The sequence below is a fragment of the Mus musculus genome, chromosome 2 (assembly GCF_000001635.26).
Source record: "Mus musculus strain C57BL/6J chromosome 2, GRCm38.p6 C57BL/6J".
NCBI classification, from domain to species: domain Eukaryota; kingdom Metazoa; phylum Chordata; class Mammalia; order Rodentia; family Muridae; genus Mus; species Mus musculus.
The window spans coordinates 124698043-124721469 of record NC_000068.7 but is presented as its reverse complement, the minus strand read 5'-3'; the positions used below and the strand labels follow the sequence as shown (position 1 = coordinate 124721469).

The following is a 23427-nucleotide window of genomic DNA, read 5'->3' as shown; positions in this document are numbered from 1 at the left end:
ATCGCTCTTGCTCCCATGTGCCTTATTTTCAAGAATTCTACATAACCCAGTGTCTCTCAAAAGTTTTTTATTATATACCATTCCTCTTTGTGTAACAATAACCCACCATCTGAGGCACTGCTCGCATAGAAAATATGCCACCTCTAGACTCTCTTGAAGTGACATGTAACAGGCTTGAATTCTGGCAGCTAAGAACTAAGTAAGCATTGTGCTCCAGGCCTGCTTGTGACATCAATTCTCTGTCACTTTAAAATCAAGTCACACACCCACACTCTGACTTAGTTTCTTCATTTTCCAAGTAGGAAAAAAAAATGCTATCTTACAAGAGCGTCAGGAAAGGCAGAACAAGGACTGGATGCAAAGACGTTTTGAAGTTAAAAAGCAAGGCAAGTGAACTCCTCACTTCTCAAATGAACAATGTGGCTTACGATTGATTCAACAAGCGCCCTCCTTTTTACAAATGAGTTCTGCACTGATCTGAGCAGGTTTTGTCTTTTCCAGCAGACTCTCACATCATTTTATGAATGCAGAAAGCCAAGAAGAGCGGATGTTGAGTGGTTGCCAGAGTGAAATGAGCAAGCTCCGCTGCCAGCTTCCCACCAAAAAGTAGGTGCTTGGACCATTTTATTCAAAAGCGGTTCTTTGAAAGCACTATGTGCTGAATAAATACCCGAAGTGCAATGCTTGTGGGGCTTCCTTGCTGGGGTGACAGAGAGGGAGTCACTGAGCCGAAGGGCACACATCGCTCCTGTGCGCTCCCCCTGAGTCAAAATGGAAAGAGAAAAATCGGTCACAAAATCCTAGAATGAAAAAAAAAAAATAGAAAGAGACTTTAAGGTTTAATCTGTCCCCTTCCCCCATTTGGCAGAGCGGTAAACTGCATAGAGAGCTAAACCGACTTATTCCTGAGAAAGGGAGTTTTGGAAGAACTCAGCCAAAGGAGTCCCTGTAAATCAAAGCCAGTGCCCCTCCTTTAGGCAGTACCTCACTTCTGCCTTTTGATGTGCGAGCCTTCAACTATAGGCAAGCATGTCAGGATTGTGCAACCCCCTCTGGTTAGAATATGAAGTGCCCCCCCGCATGCTTGAGTACATGGTCACCTACCTGGCAGTGGTATTTTGGAAGTGCACCTTTAGGAAGTGCGTAGACCCTGTACAGAGAAAGGGCACCCCCTGGAAGGGTGGGCCTGAGGTTTTACCGTCTAGCCCCACTTCCTGTCTGCTCTCTGCTTCCTGACCTTAGATACAATTCGACCAGCTGCCTTACACTTCCGCCGCCATGCCTTGCCCTGGGCTTATAAACCACAATAAATCTTCCTTGCTTACTGTGCTTCTTGTCAGGTACCTAGGGCCAGCAACCCGGAAATTAGTGATCCGCCTCCCAAGTGTGGCTGAGCAGACACTCAACCTGAGTGAGCAGACACTTAACCTGCGCTCTAGTTAAAGTGGATTTTCTACAAAGGCGATATAGAGGATGTCAGAGAAAAGTAGAAACGAAGCAGGCGGTGTTTCTTAGTCAGAGCCTGACTCAGGGTAGGACATGGGAGGGTGTGGGTGAGCTGTGTTTTGATTCATGGAAGGAAGGTTCTAGAACACAGGCCACAGTCCGCACAGCTCTGCCTTCTAGGCAAGGAACTTGGCTCTTATCTCTCACACCTGCTGGCTGCACATTTCTAGGGAGGAGGGTTTTGTTTTTTTTTTTTTTTTTTCTTTTACCCTTTAAAGCAAGATGATTCTTGTCCTCAGAGGCAGTTTTCTGGGGAAGAGGAGCAGCTGGGAGACATTGTCAGCCTCTCTTACAGCTCCAGGTGTGGCTAGGATCATTGCTAGGTCAGGGATCTGAGCCTTAGAGTGTAGCTCAGGAGCAAAGTGTGGGTAGAGTGAAGGGGAAGGCTAGGGAGAGAGAAGAGGCAATGTCTAAGGTCGCTCACTGACTTAGAAGCAGGTATTCCCTAGGACTCCCGAGAGCTGGATAAGACAGAAGTCCAGGGGAAGTGCTTCGGGCCTTTTTTGTCTCTCTCCTTCTCATTTCCTTTAGGGTTTCTTCTAGGTTTCAGCTTCAATGATGAACAAAGGTAAGAGGAAGACACACTCGATGCTGTCCCCAGTGCGTTGATAACCATCCTTGAGCCCGCAGTTGTCCAGAGAGTTCATCTCTGACTGTCTCAGGCAGTAGAGGGAGTGGCCAGCTGTGCTGAGTGCTCCCGGAGAAGTGGGCATAGCGTTCCCACCGTGAAGCGTGAAGCCCTGGAAAGCACGCCCTTCACCCCCTCTCAGGTTGCCATGCAAACTCCTGTTCTCAGCCGGCCATGTGAGTCAGCAGAGATGGGAATGCTCATTTATTTGCACAAACTTATGTCAACAGTGCTTTCCAAAACAACCCACTCTTCTTATCATATCATGAAGGAAATATTCATTCCTGACAGTCTTCAGCATAGCTCACATAACAGTCTGTTGATGGGAATGGGTTTAGCACACACCCATTTGAGGAAATAGAGGTTCAGAGAAGTATAACTGGCTTGGCCAAGCACACGGAGTTAATTAATGCCAAGAACTTAGTGTTACTTTAATTAATGCCAAGAACTTAGTGTTACTTCTCTCTCTATCTCTGTCTGTCTGTCTGTCTCTCTGTCTCTGTCTGTCTGTCTGTCCTCTTGTCACACTGGGGATTGAGCCTCATGCATACCAAGCAAGTATTTTACCATATAGCTATATTCCCAGACTTTTTGTGCTTTTTGCTTAAGCACAAAGTTTGTGTAAAGTTCCCCAGGCTGTCCCTGAGTTCACTGTAGCATTGGTAGGCCTCAAACCTTGTGATCCATCACCTCAGCCTCACATTTAGCTGGGCTTACAGTCCCGAGCTGATAGGCCCAGGTAAGTGTCACTATTGTTTGTATACAGGCACATGTGTACAGGTGTTTCCTTGTTTCTGAAAACCAGAGGCTAGTGGTATTTTCTTCTATTTCTATCTACTTTGTTTCCTGAGGCAGAGTCTTGGTGAATCTTCAGCTCACTGACTTTTCTAGATTGCCTGGCTGGCAAGCTTCAGGAATAATCCTGCCTCTATCTCTCCAGCCTCTGGGTGTGCAGCTCTGTCTGTGCCAGGGTTTTAACATGAGTGCTAGGTATCCAAATTCAGGTTCTTATGGTCTTGTTGCAAGTACCTTACCAACTGACCCAGCTCCCTAGCCCAAAGCGCATCTTTTTTTTTTTTTTTTTAATAAGCAAACAATTGGATGCCAAAGTACCAAAGCTTGGGCTGAGAACCAAATAGTCCCTGTTGCATCAAAGCTGTCAACCACAACCCTCACTCCCAACACCAAGAAGGCACAGTGCATAAGGCTTGCCTTTGAAGTCTCACAGGGAATGGGAAGGATGTGGGTGTGGAAGGGACATAAGACTGAGAGAAAACGTGGAGCCTGTCTTCCCCAAACTTAGAGAAAACTCAGGGAAGTCAGAGAAGATGGGACTGGAAAGCACACTTGCCAGAAGCTGAGGTGAGCACAAAAGGTGTTCCGGGCTGGGGCACAGTAGCAGAAGGGCTGCAAGCTGAGGTGGAGTCTGGAGGGGAGATGGGGAGATGGGTGTGAACTTTGATTTGGAAACCAGGCTGTGAGTAAGGAGGTAACAGAAGGAACAAAAAAGCCAGAGCTCCCCAAGTCCTCCTGGCTTTGGGATATGGTGGGTCCTACCAGATAGGGTCACCTGCATAAAATTCATTTTTATGGTGTATTCTTTTGAGGTGCTGAAGATGTGTCTGAAGTACGCACTATTGAAATAAAATGCACCCCCAAGTGAGACTGGTGTTATCTTCTGGATAATAACCCCAGGAAATGTGGAGAGCTGAATGACAGCTAGCGACAGGGGGCAGGGTGGTGGTGGTGGAGGGGAGACAAGATAATGCAAAGAAAGAACACACAGGAGGCACCTAGGGTCATGAAGCTGGGTGCCAAGAGGCAGGGGAAGATGCTGGGACAGAAAATGTCACAATTTGTGCCTGAGGTGGCTGTGCAGAGGCTAGATGTGAGACAAAAGGAATTGCGTGGTGGGCAATGGTGCAGGGATGTCTTAGATTTACCCTTTTCCTTCTGAAATTTTAATAATTTTAGTCTTTGGGTTGAGCTGACAATGCATAGATAAACAGGGAAAAAAACGGTAACAGCTGTCAACATGTCTGAGTATGGGAGTCACAGAAGAAGTGTGGGATCCAAAGGGGCCAGACAGTAGCTGGTCATTAAAGAGGGATAAACAAAGGGACATCAATGGGGCTGCTGGAAGTAAGAGTATGCTCTGAGCAGTTGCAGAGAGGAGGAGGACAGCCTCAAGGGGTGTCCTGTGATGGAGCTAAGTGTCCCAGCCAGCCACCTGTGGTCATCTCTAACTGGGCCAGGTGTTGGATCTCTACTCTTCTTCCTGTGGGGGGAAAAATTCTTGCTAAGCTATCACTGCCCTAGAGATGTTTAGAGTTCTGTTTCCAAAAGGACAGCCCTTCAGAGTTCTTCCTGCATATGCTGAGATCTGGAATTACAATAGGCAATTGAAAACATGTCAAATAAATATGTTTGGAACAACATATTCTGATCCCTCTCTCTCAGTGTCTGAACCCTCTGAAAGGGAGCACACTATCGCTCAACCAGTGAGCATCGCCTTGGGGAGCAGAGGGTCCAGGTTCTATGCCCACCTCATGTTATTGGAAGTGGAGAGAGGAGGAAACTGGCTCACAGGAGACTCTTCTGCTCTCGTGCTGTTGGAGGAACAATGGATGTTGACTCCAAACTGGGATGTTCTTAGGCTGTGCTAAGAGGCTGCTTTATAGACAAGAGGTCCCATGCACTGGTGCAAATTTTTACAGACATGCATTATGGTAACCAACAAATTTAAATGATACTGCCTACCCATTTTTTTAAATGTATTTGTATGAACATGTGGCACATGTATGAAGGTGCCAAAAGATGTCAAAAGAGCTCAGTCCCCTGGAGCTGGAATTTAAGATGACTGGGAGTCATCTAATCATCTTTTCTGATATTCAATCATGGATACTTTCTGCCAGTGGTAGCCAGTAGGTTTTTGTAAATTAAATAAACTAAATTAATTTCTTTTATGTATATGGGTGATTTGCCTGTGTGTATGTTTTTGTTTCAGTACCACATGCATTCCTGGTTGCCAAGGAGGCCAAAAGAGGGCATCAGAGCCACTGAAATGAGAGTTACAGACTGTTGTGGGTTGTCACATGGGTGATGGGAACTGAACTTAGGTCCTGTGCAAGGGTAGCAGGCGCCTTTAGTCACTGAGCCTTCTGTCTGACCCCTAGGCAAGTTTTAGGATGGCTAAACTCCTGCATCCTTGTTAGCATCCTACATCCCAACCTACCTAGAACAGGAGGTGACAGATGTCAATAATACATATGGGACCCAACAGTTGGATCTTCAGTAGTTTTCAGAACAAAATACAAAATAAAATTTATTTTAAAAAATGAAACTAAGCATGCAAATTGCTAGTGTACTTGTGATGAAAAGAACAAGAAAAGCCACCAGTGTGTCACACTTCTGATTCAATGTCACTTTACTAACAGTGAGACACACATGAGGACACAATTATATAAAAACAATATAGGATTTTGCCAAAGTATAAATATTATACTCAGTAAGTTAGACATACCTTTATTTCAATAGCGAATTTATATACTGAAGCACATCTGTAGCAATAAAAATAATTGCATTCACTTGTCTGAGATAGTTTACCACTCCTAGCAATATTTTAAAACTGAATGTCAGTTTGAGTCTGAGTACTACGAAAGAAAGAGAGAAAGGAAGGAAGGAAGGAAGAGAGAGAGAGAGAGAGAGAGAGAGAGAGAGAGAGAGAGAGAGAGAGAGAGAACAATCACCCATCTACTACACTCCCCCCCCCAAAAAAAACAAGAAAAAGGACTAGCAAACATAGTAGTATAGTTATTTTTTCAGTTTTACTTAATGAAGACATATTTGCTAGGGTGGGAGGAAACAATATAATTTCACTTAACAATTGGCATTTTAGCATTAACATGTTAGACTTAGAGAAATGCCTTTTCATTCTGCTGACCTCTGGAATAGTATGACTGGACCAGATGACTCGGAACAAATAACACAGACAGGATACGGCATGCTTGTACTTCTTAGCAAAAATCAAGAAAAACTGTCAAAGGCCATGGTAGCCAGCCTCCTTTCTCCTTTCTCCCTCTTCCTTCCTTTCCTGTCTTCCTTTCTCTCTTCCTTCCTCCCTTCCTTTCTTCTTCCTTCCCTCCCTTCCTTCCTCTCTTCCTTCTTTCCCTTTTCTCTTCCTTTCTTTCTTCTTTCTTCCCTTCCTTCCTTTTTCCTTCCCCTTCCTTCCCTCCACCCCCTTTACTTTCTCCATCCTCTTTCATTTTCTTTCTCCCCACTTCTCTCTCTCTTTCTCTCTCTCTCTCTCTTTCTTCCTTCCTTTCTTTCTTTCTTTCTTTCTTTCTTTCTTTCCTTCCTTCCTTCCTGTCTTTCTTTCTTTCTTTCTTTCTTTCTTTCCTTCTTTCCTCCTTCCTTCCTTCCTGTCTGTCTTCTTTCTTTCTTTCTTTCTTTCTTTCTTTCTTTCTTTCTTTCTTTCTTTCTTTCTTTCTTTCTGCCTGCCTGCCTGCCTGCCTTTCTTTCTTTCTTTCTTTCTTTCTTTCTTTCTTTCTTTCTTTCTTTCTTTCTTTCTTTTCTCTCTTTCTCTCTCTCTCTCTCTCTCTCTCTCTCTCCCTCCTTCTCTCTCTATTCTTTGAAACAGGTCTTACCATGTAGCTATGTAGTCCAGGCCGCCCCATAAATTTCTTTATAACCAGGCTAGTCCAGAACTAGTTGCACCCCTATTTTTGCTTCTGGAATGACAGGATTACAGGTATGTGCCCCTAGACAGGTACTCTCTATGTAGTCCAGCCTGGCCTTGAACTCACAACCCTCCCTATATTTTCCTTCTTCTGTAAGAAAATACTAGGATTATTGGAGTGAGCAACTATACCTGGCAACTGGAGATTTTATTTTTAAATGCTCTAGAGACACATCTTGCATGAGCGACCCATTTATGGCTGAGCACTTCATAGACACTTATTCTCCCCACTTGAGCAGGGTTACATTAGCTTTCATTCACTGCAAAAATGAAAATTCCAGATGAGGTCTGAGATTTGCAGTAATCTATGGATCGAAAGATATAAGTTTATAAAACAGTTTGATATTGGACAAACAATATTAATAGTTTAACCCCTGAAGCCTGAGTTCCCAAACCATAGGTTCTTGGCCAGATTCCTAGAAGCAGGAATGTATTCTCAGACAGTCTAACCAGAAAATGGTTGGTTTCCCTACAGCATTTATTCATTGTTACACTCACAGGTACATCTCAGTACAGTAGAGACATTGCAGTTCACAAGATTCATAGTTGAATAAGACCAGTCATCACTAGTCTTCCCTGCAGAAGCCCCGTCCAGTACTATGAAAGCTCGATAGCACAAAGGAAGCTTGTAAGGTGGAACCAGCTTGAGTTCTCCGAGTCCTGTGACCAAAGTAGACAGTAACTTCAGCAAGAGGATATTTCAAACTTCATCTATATATATATATCACACATATATAACACATATACACACAAACACACACACACACACAAGTTATTGCAGGAAACAAGAACAATGGCAAAAGCTTGTACAGTTTGGGGGGTGATGTCTCTGGGACGTCTCTGAGCAAAACTGGAGCAAACATATCCCATACCTGACACTGGAACTTGTGTCTGGCTTCTGAAGGAACATTATGTCTTGTATAGACTATTTCCAATTAAACTCTATTTTAAAAAATTAAATGTTTTCTTAATATGTAGGGGTGTTTTGTCTACATGTAAGTCTTTGTACTATATGAATATCTGGTGCCCACTGAGATCAACAGAGTATTTCATATGCCCTGAAACTGGAATTACAATTGTAAGCTGCTGTAAGTACTTGGAATTGAATCCAGGTTTTCTGGAAGAGCAGCCAGTGCTGTAACTGTTGAGCCATCTCTCCATGCCCCAAGTAAACTATTTTATTGTATATGTGTGTGTGTGTTTGTGTGTATATGTGTTATATATGTGTGATATATATAGATGAAGTTTGAAAACAGGTTTCCACATGACTTTTTAAAACAGTGCATTACCCATCTTTCTCCCTCAGTCACTCCTCCGCACTCCTCCTCTATTTTTCTCCCTTTCTCCTATCCCTTTGTCATGGTTAGGGTTTTACTGCTGTGAACAGAAACCATGACCAAGGCAACTTCTATAAGGAAAACTCTTAATTGGGACTGGCTTACAGGTTCAGAAGTTCAGTTCATTATCATCAAGGTGGGGAGTATGGCAGCATCCAGGCAAGGGTGGTGCAGGAGGAGCTGAAAGTTCTACATTTTGATCTGAAAACAAATAGGAAGAGACTGGCTTCCAGGCAGTTAGGAAGAAGCTCTCTCAAAGCCTACTCCCACAATGACACACTTCCTTCAACAAGGCCACACCTCCTCCAGCAAGGCCACACCTCCTAATAGTGCTATTCCCTTGGCCAAGCATTTTCAAACCACCACACCAGTCTCCTTAAGATCTATATCCCCCTTCCACTAAAGGTCCCTTTTTAGCTCCCTTCATTCTACAGGTGCTACCAGTTAAACACTCAAATGTAAGGATTCAATACAAGGATCCACACAGGAGTGAGGTCATGGGACCCTTGTCTTTGCTGGGTACTGGATACTTCCCTCGGTATAATATTTACCATTTTTATTTCACTCAACTATAAATTTTATAATTTTGGTTTTCTTTACAGGTAAATAAAATTCAAGGCTCAGAGACTGCCACTGATATGGGAAGAGAGGTTGTTAAGAGGGGAGGGCCTGGGAAAAATAGTGTCTTCTGGACATGAGAGGACCACTGTCCTCATACCTCCCAGCAGCTGTGGCTGCCTAGGCAAGACCAGCGCACCATTAAGGCAGTCAATATGTTAGTTCTTGGTGGGGAGCGTCTTATGAGCCTCTGTGCCTCACTGGGGGACTGCTGGCAGTTGTCATCTTCAGGAGAGAACAGTAGTTTTCTCTTACAAGTGTGGCCCCTGGTAGGTTGATCATGCTTCCGTGGATAGTCCCAGAGCCGTAAGGAAATGTAGAGGGGCTGTCTCTAGCTGAGGCCCTCACACCCATTGTTTGCTTCCTTTCTCATACTCTATCTCACTTGTAGTTTTTCTATGAGCAGCTATTACTTTTACTAAAAGATGTAAGTGAATGTGTATACAGATATTTATAGAAAACAAAAAGAAAAAATTAGTTTACCTGCAAATAATAATTGTTGGGTAATTTGCTTAATTAGGGTTCCCAGCTCTGTGGTACCAGCCAATGTCAACCTGCTAGACTCCACCTGAGGTGATCTGCCTCCTTGTGTGGTTTGCATAGCGCCATATGCTGCCCCGACTGAATTTTTTACTCAGTGTGAAATAATTCCTGTTGACAGGATAACCACAATCACAGCAGGTAAGCCAAACTGGAGGAAAACAATAATCATATTAGGGAAACAGTAATTACCTGTACCCACTACCAAATGTTGCCGCTAATCTGCTCAGGATGTCTTCGGAGCATGAGGATGGGTGGGACAGGAGCATGGGTCCCCTTAAGTTCACTTGTTTATGAGCTACTTTGTTAATTTGTTAGTGGGACCCAGTCCTAATTTTACCACAGTCTGAAACATAAACATTTAATCAATGTCTCAAATCCTGAAGGTAAAAGCCCAGGACAGAGACTATAGCTATAAATCTGCTTTTTCTGCATGGCCAGATGGCCTGCACCTTTATTTAAATCTGAGTATCAAAAGTTGATGATTAATTATCTGACTGACACTAGATTTGCATAGTGTGCACTGCAGCCTTATAATCTGCTCAGTTTCCCTTTTTTGCCATCAATGAGCTAGACATCTCAGAGTGAAGTGTAAGTACAGAGATACCCCATAGAGCAGTGGTTCTCAGCTTGGGGGTCAAGACCCTGTTGGGTGATCAAACAACCTTTTCACAGCGGTCACCAAAGACCATCAAAATTATAATTCATTCATAATAGTAGCAAGATTATAGTTATGAGATAGCAATGAAAATAATGTTATGGCTGGGGGTCACCACAGCATGAGGAACTGTTTTAAAAGGTCCCAGCATTGGGAAAGTTGAGAACTGCTGCCTTAGAGAGTGCCGTTGAAGCAAGATTGCCACAGGCGCTAGTCAACTCATCACTTTCAATACCTCATCTTATTTTCACTATTAACCAACTAACGCCTATGGGACACCCCCAAGAAAAATATTTCTGCTTTGAATTTCCAACAAGTGCTCCTGGCAGAGCTGGGCACCCCCAAACCTGTAAAGGCCAGCATTTCATCGGACAGTACTTCTGGGAGTGCGCAAAGCTTGTGTTTGGAATGAGGATGAAGGACGGCCTGGAGGTGAGAATGCTTTTTAAAACATTTTGTAAAGATTCATTTTTTTGTTATTATTTCATTTGAATGAGTGTTTTGCCTACATGTATTTCTGTGAACCATGAACCTGTTTGATTCTTTCAGAGTCAGAATGGGGACATGGGTTCCTGTAGGACTAGAGTTACAGATGGTTGTGAGCAATCATGTGGGTGCTAGGAATCGAACCAGTGTCCTTTCTGCAAGAGCAATCAGTGCTTTTTTTTTTTAACCACTGAACTAACTTTCCCCAGCCCAAAGAAGGCTTTTTAATGTCTCCTGAAGTTAGAAGACAAATTCCTAGTGGAATTATGGGGTCTGATAGCTTTTTGCTGGCCAAGGTCTTTAATCAATTAAAATTTACCCACTGGAGACTTTTGCAAAACAAATCAGTATCTCACTTATTAAAAATCAATACAGAAGTGGATGCTCACAATCATCCATTGGACAGAGCACAAGGTCCTTAATGAAGGAGCTAGAGAAATGACCCAAGGAGCTGAAGGGGTTTGAAGCCCCATAGGAGGAACATGAATATGAACTAATCAGTACCCCCCAGAGCTCCTTGGAACTAAACCACCAATCAAAACAACAACAACAACAAAGACTATGGTGGAACTTTTGGCTCTAGCTGTATATAGCAGAGGGTGGCTAGTCGGTCGTCAATGGGAGGAGAGACCCTAGGTTCTGTGAAAGCTCTATGCCCCAGTGTAGGGGAATGCCAGGACCAGGAGTGGGAGTGTGAGAGTTGGAGAGCAGGGGGAGTGGGGAGAGGATAGGGGATTTTCAGAGGGGAAATCAGGAAAGGGGATAACATTTGAAATGTAAATAAAATATCTAATAAAAATTTAACAAGCTGTAGTGTCTAATATACACGTGGAAGAGCAGGGAAGTGTACCATCAGAAGCTTAGGGGTTGGGCATAAAACTACACTGCACAGTTCTGATTTAAATGTACCACAAAGTTTGTCTGTAGCCACCTGCAGCGCATGACATTAGCATAATCGAGTTTGCTTACTTTTAGTTTATGAGTTGCAGACAGCAGTTAGGCTTCATTTGTATTGTTTCGTCTGAATTATGGGCTGTAGGTTGGAAAGGAAGAAAGTAGTTAAAGGCAACACTTACAGCAGCTGGAGAAACTGAAAAGTCCCCAAGTTTCTTTGAAATAGACCACAAAATGTAACACAGCAACATGAAGCTATTCCACACGAGGCTTCTCATTTAAAATGTGTCTCTCTACCTGGGAAGCCCCCTCAGCCAGCTGGGTCCAGAATGGAATTTTGTGCACCACAGACCTCAGAGGTCAGAAGAGAACATCAAATCCCCTGGGACTGGAGTTCCTGATGGCAGTGAGTTGGCATAGGGCTCTGGGAATTGAACCTAGGTCCTCTCTGCAAGAGAAGTAAGAGCTTTTACCTGCTGAACTCACTCTCTACCCCGAGAAGGCTTTTAAATGACTGCTAACTCCCTCCCCACTGCTGTACCAGGAAGAAATGCAGGCTCTGAGCTCATATCTAACCTCCCAAATAAAAGGCCAGCATTAAGCAGTCCCCACGGCTCCTCCATACATCTATAGCTGCTAAGACATTTATATTAATACCATCACTAGTGGTCTGTAGATGCTTTGTTAGTCAAGGACTAATATTGTTTCTGTCTCCTCAACAGACACACATACATACAGAGATAATGAGATGAAGGGGGATCTAGAAGGAGGAGGAAGGAGGGACCAAGGAAGGGAGGACTAAGGGAGGGAGGACAGGATGGAGAGGGAGAGGGATCAGGAAGAGGCAGGGGGGAGGGAAAAGAGAAGGGGGAGAACGCCTAGTCTTTTGGGATGTGAGATGTCTGCCTGTTTGTAAATGGTTTCTCCGTTTCGATAACTAAGTATCTGTTTCTTTTCCTTACGTGCAGACTCGTTGTCTCTCCATCTCCCAGGGATGTGCGGCCCAGTGACACTGATCAGCTACTCTACTTTGTCTCCTGTTCAACTCCTGGCATTTCAGCTGTGGACTACTGAGCCTCCATTGCTTAGCTATCCATCTAGGCAGCAAACCTGATTTCTGATTGTTCCCTTGGTCCCAGATGAAAAAAACAAAACAAGCAGATAGATGCATTTCCAAGTCTTCAAGTCCCGTGTTCAAAGAGTGATATAGCTCATCTAAAGCTCAACAAAATCTCCCAGGTATCTCGTGCCTCAGCTTGCTCCTGTCCTGTGAAACTCCCCAGCCAAGCGCAGAGCATTCCCACCCTGCGGCTGAACAAGCAGAAGCCCCAGCTTGGAGTTACCAGAGTCTTACTTTTCTCCGTGCTCCCAGGCCATCTTCAGTGAGAAGGCACCACAGGGAAGAACTCTCTTGCCCTACCTACCCATTCGCCTTGATCCATTATTCTAGGCTTCTAGTTCTCAGACTGGATTTCCACCTATCAGGTTAATGCCCACACAGGGGTGAGATCTCCATCTCTGTCTTTTTCCCATTCTCCTCCTCTCTCCACTCTTCTCATGGGCTCGTCTCACTGTATTTATCCTCACTGACTCTTCTGGCTGAGAATCTGTAGTTCCCTTTCCGTAGGAACAGCATGGCGATCTTCCTCTCTATTAGAGCTTACATTTAAGGATTTTGTTCACTGTGAGGTCAACCTCCTGACACATTGTCTGAAGCAAGCTCTCATGCTAGTCCAGTGTTCTTGTGTGACCATCTGGACTCGTTGTTCTATGAACTACCTTGTTGTCTTCGTTCCTTTCTGACTGCTATGATAAGACACCGTGATGAAGGCAACTTATATCAGAAAGAGCTTACTTGGAGCTCACATTTTCAGAGGGCTGTAGTCCATGGCCGCCACAGTAGGAGCATGGCAGCAGGCAGGCAGGCAGGCAGGCAGGCATGGCTCTGGAGCAGTAGCTGAGTGCTTACATATGGGATGCAGCCATGAGGTAGAGAGCACTAACTGGCAATAGCATCAAGTTTTAAAACCTCTAAGCCTACACCCAGTGACACATTTCCTCTGATAAGGTCACGTCTCTGAATCCTTCCCAAAAAATTCCACCAGGGGGGACCAAGTATTCAAACATAAGAGCCTATGAAGAGGCCCATTCTCACTTAAACCACCACACTTAATGAGATTTTTTCTTTTATTCTCCCCCAACCCCCATTTCTGTTACATCACCATTGGGCTATAAAATCTTTAGAGCGATTACTTTAAATTATTGAGTGGCTTTCCCCCATGAACTGAAGAAAATTATGACATGGGATGTGACAAATGTTAGCCTTATTTCTGTGTTCACTTATTGCTAAGTTAATTACTCTGTTTAGTAACGAGAATGTGCAAACCAGCTTGTGTAGGTTGGGAGTGCCAGATCCATGGATCCATACTTGAACCATGCTTGGAGCATGCCTGACAGGAACTGCTGTAGGAGGACTGCTGTGGTGCCTCCACGACAGAGAGCACCTCTTACTGAGTCCAGAGCAACAGAGCCTTGTGAAAAGGAGAAGACAGGGTTGAGTGGATAAATCTCTGGCTCCCAGAATGAGAACCATTTCCTTCGTGGGTTCTTCTTTCAGTGGAGTGGGCTTCAGCCCAGACCAGAACTAAAATATTCTCTTTTCCTCATGCTTATGCTCCTCATATCTAAGATTTTGAGGATATCTAAAGTACTGGTCTTTCTGTCTTAGATGAAAGTTCCTTTCCTGGGCTTCAGACATCTCTGCTCACCTACCAGTCAGATATTAAAAGTAACAGCTTTATTGAGGCAAAACAAGCACATGATGAGCTTCACACATTTGAAGAGTAAAATTTCTTACGTCTGACAGCTGCTTCAAGCTGAAAAGCTGTCACGAGAATTGAGGAATGTACTTCTCAGAACAGGGTCCCCTCTGCTGTCCTTCTCTTCCCTCATAGTCCCAGGAGAACCGATCTCCTTTTGCTGTAGGACATTTTTTCATGTGCTGCACGTAGCATCATTGGTAAGACGCATTCCAGTCAGGATTCAGAGGCTCACTTCCTTTTATTCTCGAACAGCATGCTGTCGGAGTTATATTACAGCTGCCTTGTGCAGTCAGTCACTGATGTTCTTTATAGTTTGTGGCTACTATGAACAAAACTACTATGAAGTTGCTTCATTTCTTACCCATAAATACCCAGATGTAGAATGTCTAACGTAGAAGAGAAAGAAAAGGAAAGAATGTAAAATTGTTTCTAAAGGTTTGTACCTTGGCTTTGTGATCTTTCAGATAAGGCCAAGTACAGAAGACATGTGCCTACAAGCGCCACTGCATCTTTGCCGAATACTAAGACTACCCACATTGCCTTCAGCCTAATTACATTTATAGAATTGTGACAATTACCCTGAGCAGCTCAGACTCCTGCTCTCTGCTCTCCTCTTCCGTATCCTGCCTCAGTGCCATTCTTCAAGACCCTACTTGAGTCTCTGACATCTGTCCACACTTCTTTCCACCCAAAGAAACATAGGCATCCTACAGACTTGGCCACTCCCTCCATAGTACTGGGTCCATGTGCTATATATAATTCATGCACCTGAAAGGTACCTTGTCCTACCTAGGAAAGGAAAACAGAATGAAAGGAAAGCAGAAACACCCATGATATCACCGTGTACATTGGGATTCACAACAAGCTTGAATGTTTCCCTTCCTTGAGGAACAGCGAGTTAAGCCCCAGTCCAAGTTGAAACAGAAAACAAACTTCACTTTCAAATAGCTCTCTTTCCTTCGGTGAGTCTCCCTTCACGACAGGACCAATCACAGTGAAATACAGCATTCATATTTCTGAGCAATAAGCCAAAAGAGGGCACTAGCAAGAGATGCCTACAAATTTCCATTCCTTTCAAGTTTCATGCTTACAATTTAAAAACTTCGAGCCCAGGGGAGAAAGGAACTCTAAGGTTTCTCAGCCTTTTAGGGAAAGAAGCAGGCCTGTTTTGGAGATGCCCCTGGGACTGCTACAAAAGCCTCCTAACTGGAGGACTCTGTGCTCCCACTAAACCCTGGGGCTGAACCAGCCCCTGGAGGAGCAGAAGAAAGGAGATCGTCTTACAGGGCAATTCCAGTGTGCTCCGTTTCCTTTGCTAAGTTGTGCATCTGCAGAAGGTACTATTTTAACTGTTTCTGGACTTCAGCAAATAAAATCATAGCTACGAAACACACTCATCACAGACCTTAGCCAATGAGCAAGGACAAAATTGTGAAGGGAGAGTTATTGCACATTGTTGTTGTTGTTCTTAATCTCTCTCTCTCTCTCTCTCTCTCTCTCTCTGTGTGTGTGTGTGTGTGTGTGTGAGTGTGTGTGTGTATTTAAGAGTGCAGGGCACAGCATATATGCAAAGTCAGAAAGACAGTTCTCTCCCTCTATCTACTGTATGGCTTCCAAAGACACAGTCAAAGTTGTCAGACTTGGTGGCAAGAGCTTTTACCTGCTGAGCCATCTCCTTGGCCCACAGAGAGATTTTTACACCCAATTTCAGTGGCTTATATTAGTTGAGTACCCCACTCCATACTTCACAAGTAATTGGTCTCATATCTCTATTAGATTTCAGTCTTGTGCTCTGCATTTTTTAGAAAGACGTTGAAAAGTCACCTGACATTTCTAAGGAGAGAGGGCTCCGATTTTAGGAGGTGGGCCTCTAAAGTCTGCATGAACTGAAAACCAGCTGTTCAATCAGGAAAGCTGTCTGACTCTGGCAGCTACAAGATCTATCCTGTGACTACTCTTTTTAAGACAGAGAAGAAAGGGGGCTGGGCCAGGAAGGTTGGGATGAAAAGCAGGGTTTCCTGAGGAAACTCAGCTTGGGCCTCTGCAGTCACTGATGTTGCTTTTCCTCTTCGAATGCTAACGCTGAGTCTGCAACCCACTGGCTCTCCTTACCCCATTACATCAGCAGGCATTGTCTTCCCCTGAGCAAGCTCTAAAGTGTTGTATCAGACATGCTTGGGGCAACAGTGGTGGGAGATGAAGGAGGAAATGATTTCACTTTCAGCCTCAGAAGGGGGATTCCCAAGACATGGTGGGTAGACAGCCCGTAAGATATCAGAGATCTGATCTTAGATGCGTGCACACTTACACCCTTCCCCACAGTTAGGGTACCCAGATGTGACAGGTTGGGGATGGTGATATGCTTTTTGGCAAGCTCGCTGTGAATATGGGTTGGCTAGTGAGTGTGAAACCCTCAGTGTGGACGTGATCTTTGCCATGTTTATGCCTGGCCTTCAGAAGGACTGGTTATGCTACCATATAAGAAGCCTAATAACTATTTCCCAGGTAAAAGTGCAGGGTAGGGAAGAGGACCCTGCTGAGACCAGTCTTCAAGCCATCTCTGCTACTCTGCTTTAAAATGTTGTCTCCAGGTCATGCTGCTGTTTTAAAGCTTGTGGAGCCCCGTTAGCATGTGACTTACCTGGCAGGACTTCCGCCCTTAGGGGCACTTCCACTCTGTTTCCTCTGTTGGCTCAAGCTCTGCTTCCTGATCCACTAAGATGTGAGCAAGCCAAATTGCACTCCTGGCCATCATAGACAGGAGTCTCTCCCACTGTCCTGAACACCACCATGCCTTCCTATCATGAAACTGAGAGCCCAGATAAACCCTTCCTCCCGCTAGCTACTTCTGCTAAATATTTTGTCGTGGGGAAATGAATGAGTCTGCCAGGGTGCAGTCATTTGTTATCTTCAGCCCAGCCACCATCTAAATTACCACCAAGAGATCCCATTCCACTCCATAGTCAACTACTGACCCACAGAAAGGAAATCAATTCTTGGCCTGTAGGTAATGGTTGTTTCTCAGCTTGTCAAGTTTTTGGGTGTTTCTTGGAGAGAAGAGAGAAGCCACCCCTTGGAGCCGTGGGTAAGGACAACTTCTATAGGACTGTCTATATCTTATATGGCTTTTCAAGACCTCAGTCCTGTTCTTTTTTTTTTTTTTTTGTACATAAACTTTATTTAAAACTTTATTAAAAACTTGCAAATAAATAAAACTAAAGCTAGGTAATGATAAGTAATAAGGTAGAAATAAAGCTCGTTGTTTTTCTAGCTCCAATTCTGTCATAGGCTTTCTTGGTTTTGGTGGTGGGTAAGTTCACTACATATATTAAATACTGAAAGCATACAAATTTAATATAACATTTCAGAGCTTCTGTTCTGAATGTTGATTCTAAATATATTGAAGTTCATTCACTAAGATGTATAGACTTGAAGTCTGATTAATTTTGGTGAGTGATTTTTTTTTTTATTAGTCAGTCCTGTTCCTTATCCACACACTTCAGTGGGCATCTATGACTTATATGCAGACATGTAGTACCCTGGGCATGTGCCTCCCACCGGAGCATTTGAACTTGTAGAGGAGCATGGTAGTTTGAATATGCTTGGTACAGGGAATGGCGCTATTAGGAAGTGTGGCCTTGCTGTAGTAAATGTGGCCTTGTAGGGAGGAAGTGTGTCACTATGGGGGTGGACTTTGAGACTCTCCTCCTAGCCATGTAGGAGCCAGTCTGCTCCTAGTGGCCATCAGCTCCTCCATCCCCACATCTGCCTGGACACTGCCACCTTCCTGCCTTGATGAGAATGGACTGAACTGTTGAACCTGTAAGCCAGCCCCAGTTAAATGCTATACTTTTTAAGAGCGGCCTTGGTCACAGTATCTTTTCACAGCAATGGACACCCTAAGACATGGAGCTTTAAGCATGTCTTTAGTGCTCATGATTATTTTCATGGGACGGGGGTCAACTCAAAGTAAGAGAGCCCTTCCTTCCACCCACCAGGAACACACTGTTGTACAGCAACCTTTTCAAGTTGTGACTGTGGTGATTTTAAAGTTAAAATGTGATTGGGTGGTGAGGAGTCCACTGGAGACAAGAAGCAAAGTATTGGGAGATTGCTCCTCTCCGGAGGAAGGGAGGCTCAAGGTCAGCAAGAATTCCGGTGCCAGGGGCACTTTCATCCTTCCGTGTCCTCTCTCTTAATCATTCTGCTTCTCCTCCCCATGCTCATGTTCTCAACACCACGCTGCCTGCCTTTTAAGACACCGATTCACGGCTCCCAATTATTAGTCTGCCTCGGAGCCATTTTCCCCTGCGTTTTCTCTTTCTTTTGCCCAGCTAAAATTAGCACTGCTAGCCGGGACCTGTAGTTAACCCAGCACACAGCTCCAGCTCTGAGTGAGATGCCAAGAACACCTTTTCAGCCTGGATCCCAGGGTGTGCATGGATGTACTGTGCTGAGGGCATCAATATGATGCTCAGCCATGCGTGGCTGTTTCTATTCTAAGGGATACATTTGGCTGTTTATTAAGCAGCAAGAAACAGTGTAATCTTCACCTGCTGACAAAATGAATGTGGGTGAGATGCTTCTAGAGGCATGGCATTGATGTTTCGCGCCGTAATCAGCTGTGTTTCAATATGGCTTGCAGTAGGCAGATGCTTACTAGAGAATCTGACACCCCTAAATGGCATTTTTATTTGATCCAGACCCCAAAAGAACTTTACTTAGCTGGGCAAAAGCAAGATGCATTTACAAATTTGAGGTGTCAAAGTTACCTCATCGCATTTATTAGGAGGTCTTTTCTTTTCTGTTTCCCTCATTTCACGTTGTGGGATATTTGCTAAAAGCCTAAGAAGAAATCAAGTTAGACTGAAGAAGAATTTCTTGAGTTAGTCAGGATGCGTTCTAAGTTACAGAAAAATTAAGGTAACTATATAATTTATTCTCCAAAGAAGGATACTGAGTATGAAATGAGACACTTCTAATAATTATACCAAGACAACAGGTATTCACTCTGAGAGTTCTAAGATCAAGGATGTTCCAGATCTCCCAAGTCAAGCATGGTGCTTTGGAGGCAGAGCCAGGGGGATGCTAGAGGGATGCTGGGAGCCAGCCTAGTCTAAATGGTGAGTACAGGATCCCTAGGAGAGAGCCTATCTTAGAAAAAACGGCAAGTAATCCCTCAAGAATGTCATCCAAGGATGCTCTTTGACTTCTACATGTACACAAACACACGTGAATGTTTACTTGAGGGCACTCTCTCTCGCGCGCGCGCGCGCGCACACACACACACACATACCACAAGTACATACAGGCTTAAGTAATGAAGGTGTTTCATTGGCCTAAACAACAGAAAGGCCAGCAGTCCAGGAGTTGGATGAGCCTCTAATTGGTTTTACTAGTGTGTTTTAATATCTCCTTTTTTCCTGTAGTTGCATCTAGTGGTTGTTGGAAGGACACCAGTAGCTTTGGGAGTTCTGGGCTTCCTTTCTCAGTCAGCAACAGAAACAGCAGTCTGCCCCAGCATTCCAAGTGAGAATTCCAAGGCTCTGGTACTTATATCTTGTGCCCACTGGCCTTCACCCTGCATGACCAAGGAACGTGAACACTTTGACTGGTTTCATTCACAAGGCCTCACTGTTTCAGCTGTGAAGGGGGTGATTTCTCATTAGTGGTTGGAACAATCTCCTCCATAAAAACTGGGTATTGTTTTTAAATAGGTTTTAAAAGGCTGGTGATTTTAAAATGGCTCAGCGGGCAGAGGTCCTGGTGCTCAGGCACCGTGATATGAGTTCAATCTCTGAATCCCAGAAGGTGACAGAAAAGAACCCACTTCTCAGAGTTGTTCTCTGACCTACACATGTGCACACCTTGGCATATATGCTCCTGTACTTGTGTGTATGTATAAACTATACATACTACACACACACACACCCCACAAATGAATGAATGAATGAATAAACAATGTGTTTTTAAGAAGAAGGGGAGAAGTTGAATATTGAATGGGTAATCAGCAAACTGTCCACTCTATAGAAACAAGCCTGTATTTAATCAAGTGGCTCCTAAACGCAAGGACTAAAAGGAGGGCCTTTGATGCCAGCTCCCAGAGTAACAGTAGGTTTCCACCTTTCATTTCCATGTGACCTTAGGCAAGGTGTTTAAACCAGATCTAATTTCTCCAATCCAGAACCAGGGTAATGGCAGTAACTGCCTTGTACAGCTGCAGTGAGATCAAGTAAGGTACTACTACAGAGTATGGTTATAACAGTGTCTGCCATGTCATAGGTGCTTAATGAATGGCAATTCTTTGAAATAGTCATAGATGGCTTTAAAATGAATGTTGCAGCACATGTATTGGGGGGTTGGGGCTCCTGAAGTACCCCCTGTTTTCCAAGGCAAGCCACAGGACACATAAGACATAAGTTTTCCTTGAAATGAGAGGTCAACCAAGTTCTAATCTTCCCTCCAATCTGTCTTTGAACTGGCTATAAAGACATTCTCTAATCTACCCTTTGGTAATGGTGGATCTTCTGACCCTGGCATTCCAGAAGCTTCCGGTCCATACCCCTGAGGGAAGGAATGCTGCTCAGAAAAGCTAAGAAGAGTGCTTGAGGCAAGGAGGCTTTGCCCACTTTTCTAGGCATCCTTTTGTCACATCTGATATGCAGTAAAACGTCCATAAAATGCAGAGGGTCTGGGGTTTCCAGCTTCCAAAAAGTAGATTGTAAGGCTCATACAAGAAGTCAGGTAAGACACATCCACCCCTGGGAACTGGAGTTCCCTGAGGACACAAGGCTATAGTGCCTATACTCTCCTCAGTGGCTACCTCATCATTGGCCAGCTTTATTGGTATCCTTTATAGAAAATTAAGAATTGTAAGCCCAGTTTTTCTCCTGAGGTCTATGAGTCACTCCAAGAAATTCATCAAACTTGGGACTGTGAAACCTTAGTCTTTATTGGTCAGAAGTTTCAGAAGTGTAGACTTGTGCTTAGGCCCAAAGTGTAGGCAGTTATGGTAACCAAACCCTCCATCCAGACAGAATCCATCCAGAAGACATCGAGGTTGCTTCTCCTGCCCAGCTGCTTGCTCTCTGGAAGGAGGAGTCCCTATCCCTTTTGACGCCACAGAAGACTCTTGTGTTGATATGTGATCAAAGGAAAAAATAATTTGTTTTCTTTCCACACAGAGAAGTTATCAGAAGCTTAGAAATTCATTTACTTGGTTGAGGGAGAAACAAGAAAGGCAGATGTAAGTTGAACCTGGGACCCTGGTGAGAACGGCAGAGCAATACACAGGGTAAGAGCGATTGGCAGGTCACATGAAGTGTTCACTGACAATGGTGAGTCAGTCTTCCCCCCTTCCTTTATCAGACTTTTCTTTTAGAAAAAAATGAATTTATATAATTACATCATTTGTCTCTTCTCTTTTTTCCCTCCAAACCTTCTCCTATATCCCTCTCTCTCTCCTTCAAATTTATGAATGACCTCTGTTTTCACTAATTATTATTACATGAATACATATACATTATACATATACATACACATACATTATATATGTATAATATATATATATATACCTCAATATAATCTTCTCAGTGTGTATAATGTATATATGTTTTTAGGGCTGATTATTTGGCATTCTTAAGCTCACCACAGAATAGCTTAGAGAGGTTTCCCAGTGGTTCATGGTAAAGAGATTCTCTCAGATTCTAGATAAACCCCTCTGGTTGAAACATCAGCCCATGTGTCTTCACATGGGATAGAAGCCTGATGGGGAGGGAATTTAGAGGCAGGATCTGGGTTGGTGCTTTAGAGATGCTATAGCAGGAAAAGATGAGGCTTAGGGACGTACATTTCTCAGTGACAGGAGAAAGGGGGTGTCAGATGTTGGCCTGTGATAGCCACTATGAAAGATGAGGGAGACTATGGTATCTCTGACAAAGAGGGAGAAGGCAGAGGTCGACCTCCTAGACATTTGGTTGGATTTATAAATACAAGCATGGCATGACTGGCTTGGAGAGTAAAGGTAAAATGATGCCAGAGTAGCAGGGAAGACATTTTCTCTTCCCCTCTTTCCTCATCTACACAAGCAGAGAGATGAACAGCAAGCAGAGGGGGAACTGTCACAACAATAAAGACATTCACAAACTTGTTCCTGTCCTGCCCAAGTTTACTCATTAGCATCTATCAAAGTTAGATGCTACCCAGTCCTACCTTTCGATGTGAGCAGAAAAGAAGGCACCATAGTGGTTGTCATCGTCTCTTCCTAAGGGCTTTTGTAACAAAAGTACTACTTTAAAGTGCTTTTTAATAGGAGGCAAATGCCTTATGAATTTGTGTTATAAATACAGACTAGACCATTAGCAACAATTATGGATGTGCACAGTTTAGCTTTTATTGTCCTATGTTTCCTGGGGCTTGGATAGGTTCTTATATTCAAAATATGCACACACACACACACACACACACACACATAATAACACAGAGACACACTCATATACACACTTACACACAGACACAGATGCACACATCCACACACACATTCACACAGACACACAGGTATACACACACACACACACACACACACACACACTCATACAATACACACATGCATACACTGACACATATACACTAACACATACTCACACACACAGTGTAGACTAGTTAGGCATAGAAAAAAAATAAGCAAATCGCAATTGCTGTGCTTTATTTCACAAAAATCTTCAAAAACATGGCAGACTGACACAGTAGCTAGTTGTCCTTTGCTTTTTTGCAATGACCTTTTCTAATCAAAACCTGGAGAAACTATCTTTTCCCATCATGCATCTGCCTCCATGGCACATTCAAAGGGCAGGTTAAAAAGAAATGGATCTTATTCTGGGAAAGTCTTGACCCATTTCTGGAATCTCTCACCCACCCCACTTTAACTCATGGGTGATAGTCTTCCATTAAAGTTCGCTTATGAAGCCAGCCACACCCACACTCCATCATGCTTTAAGAAGCACATTCGCCCATCAGGTCTGTACCTTTATTCTGTAACAAAATTCCTCTTGATTATTTACTCTGCTTCCTTTATGTATTTTTCTCTGATAGAGACAGAGCCCAGAAACTCTGCATAGAGACTTCATACTGGTCTGTGTTAGAGACCTCCCCAGCCTTCATCTATTATATAGACAGGCATGTTGATAGGTAGGTAGGTAGGT

At 43.8% G+C, this 23427-nt stretch overlaps 1 long non-coding RNA gene across 4 annotated transcripts; it reads left to right on the top strand.

Moving 5' to 3' along the window:
- Positions 1-501: 501 nt before the first annotated feature.
- On the top strand, positions 502-15620 carry Gm34484. Of its 4 annotated transcripts, XR_003953897.1 has the most exons (5): positions 502-606; positions 9348-9508; positions 10343-10457; positions 12374-12644; positions 14692-15620. It is a non-coding gene; the product is annotated as a predicted gene, 34484 (long non-coding RNA). The 4 variants fall into 4 exon arrangements; XR_374939.2 differs by having other exon boundaries at positions 508-606; positions 12374-15620; XR_374940.3 differs by lacking the exons at positions 502-606; positions 9348-9508 and having other exon boundaries at positions 9955-10457.
- The last annotated feature ends 7807 nt before the right edge of the window (positions 15621-23427 follow it).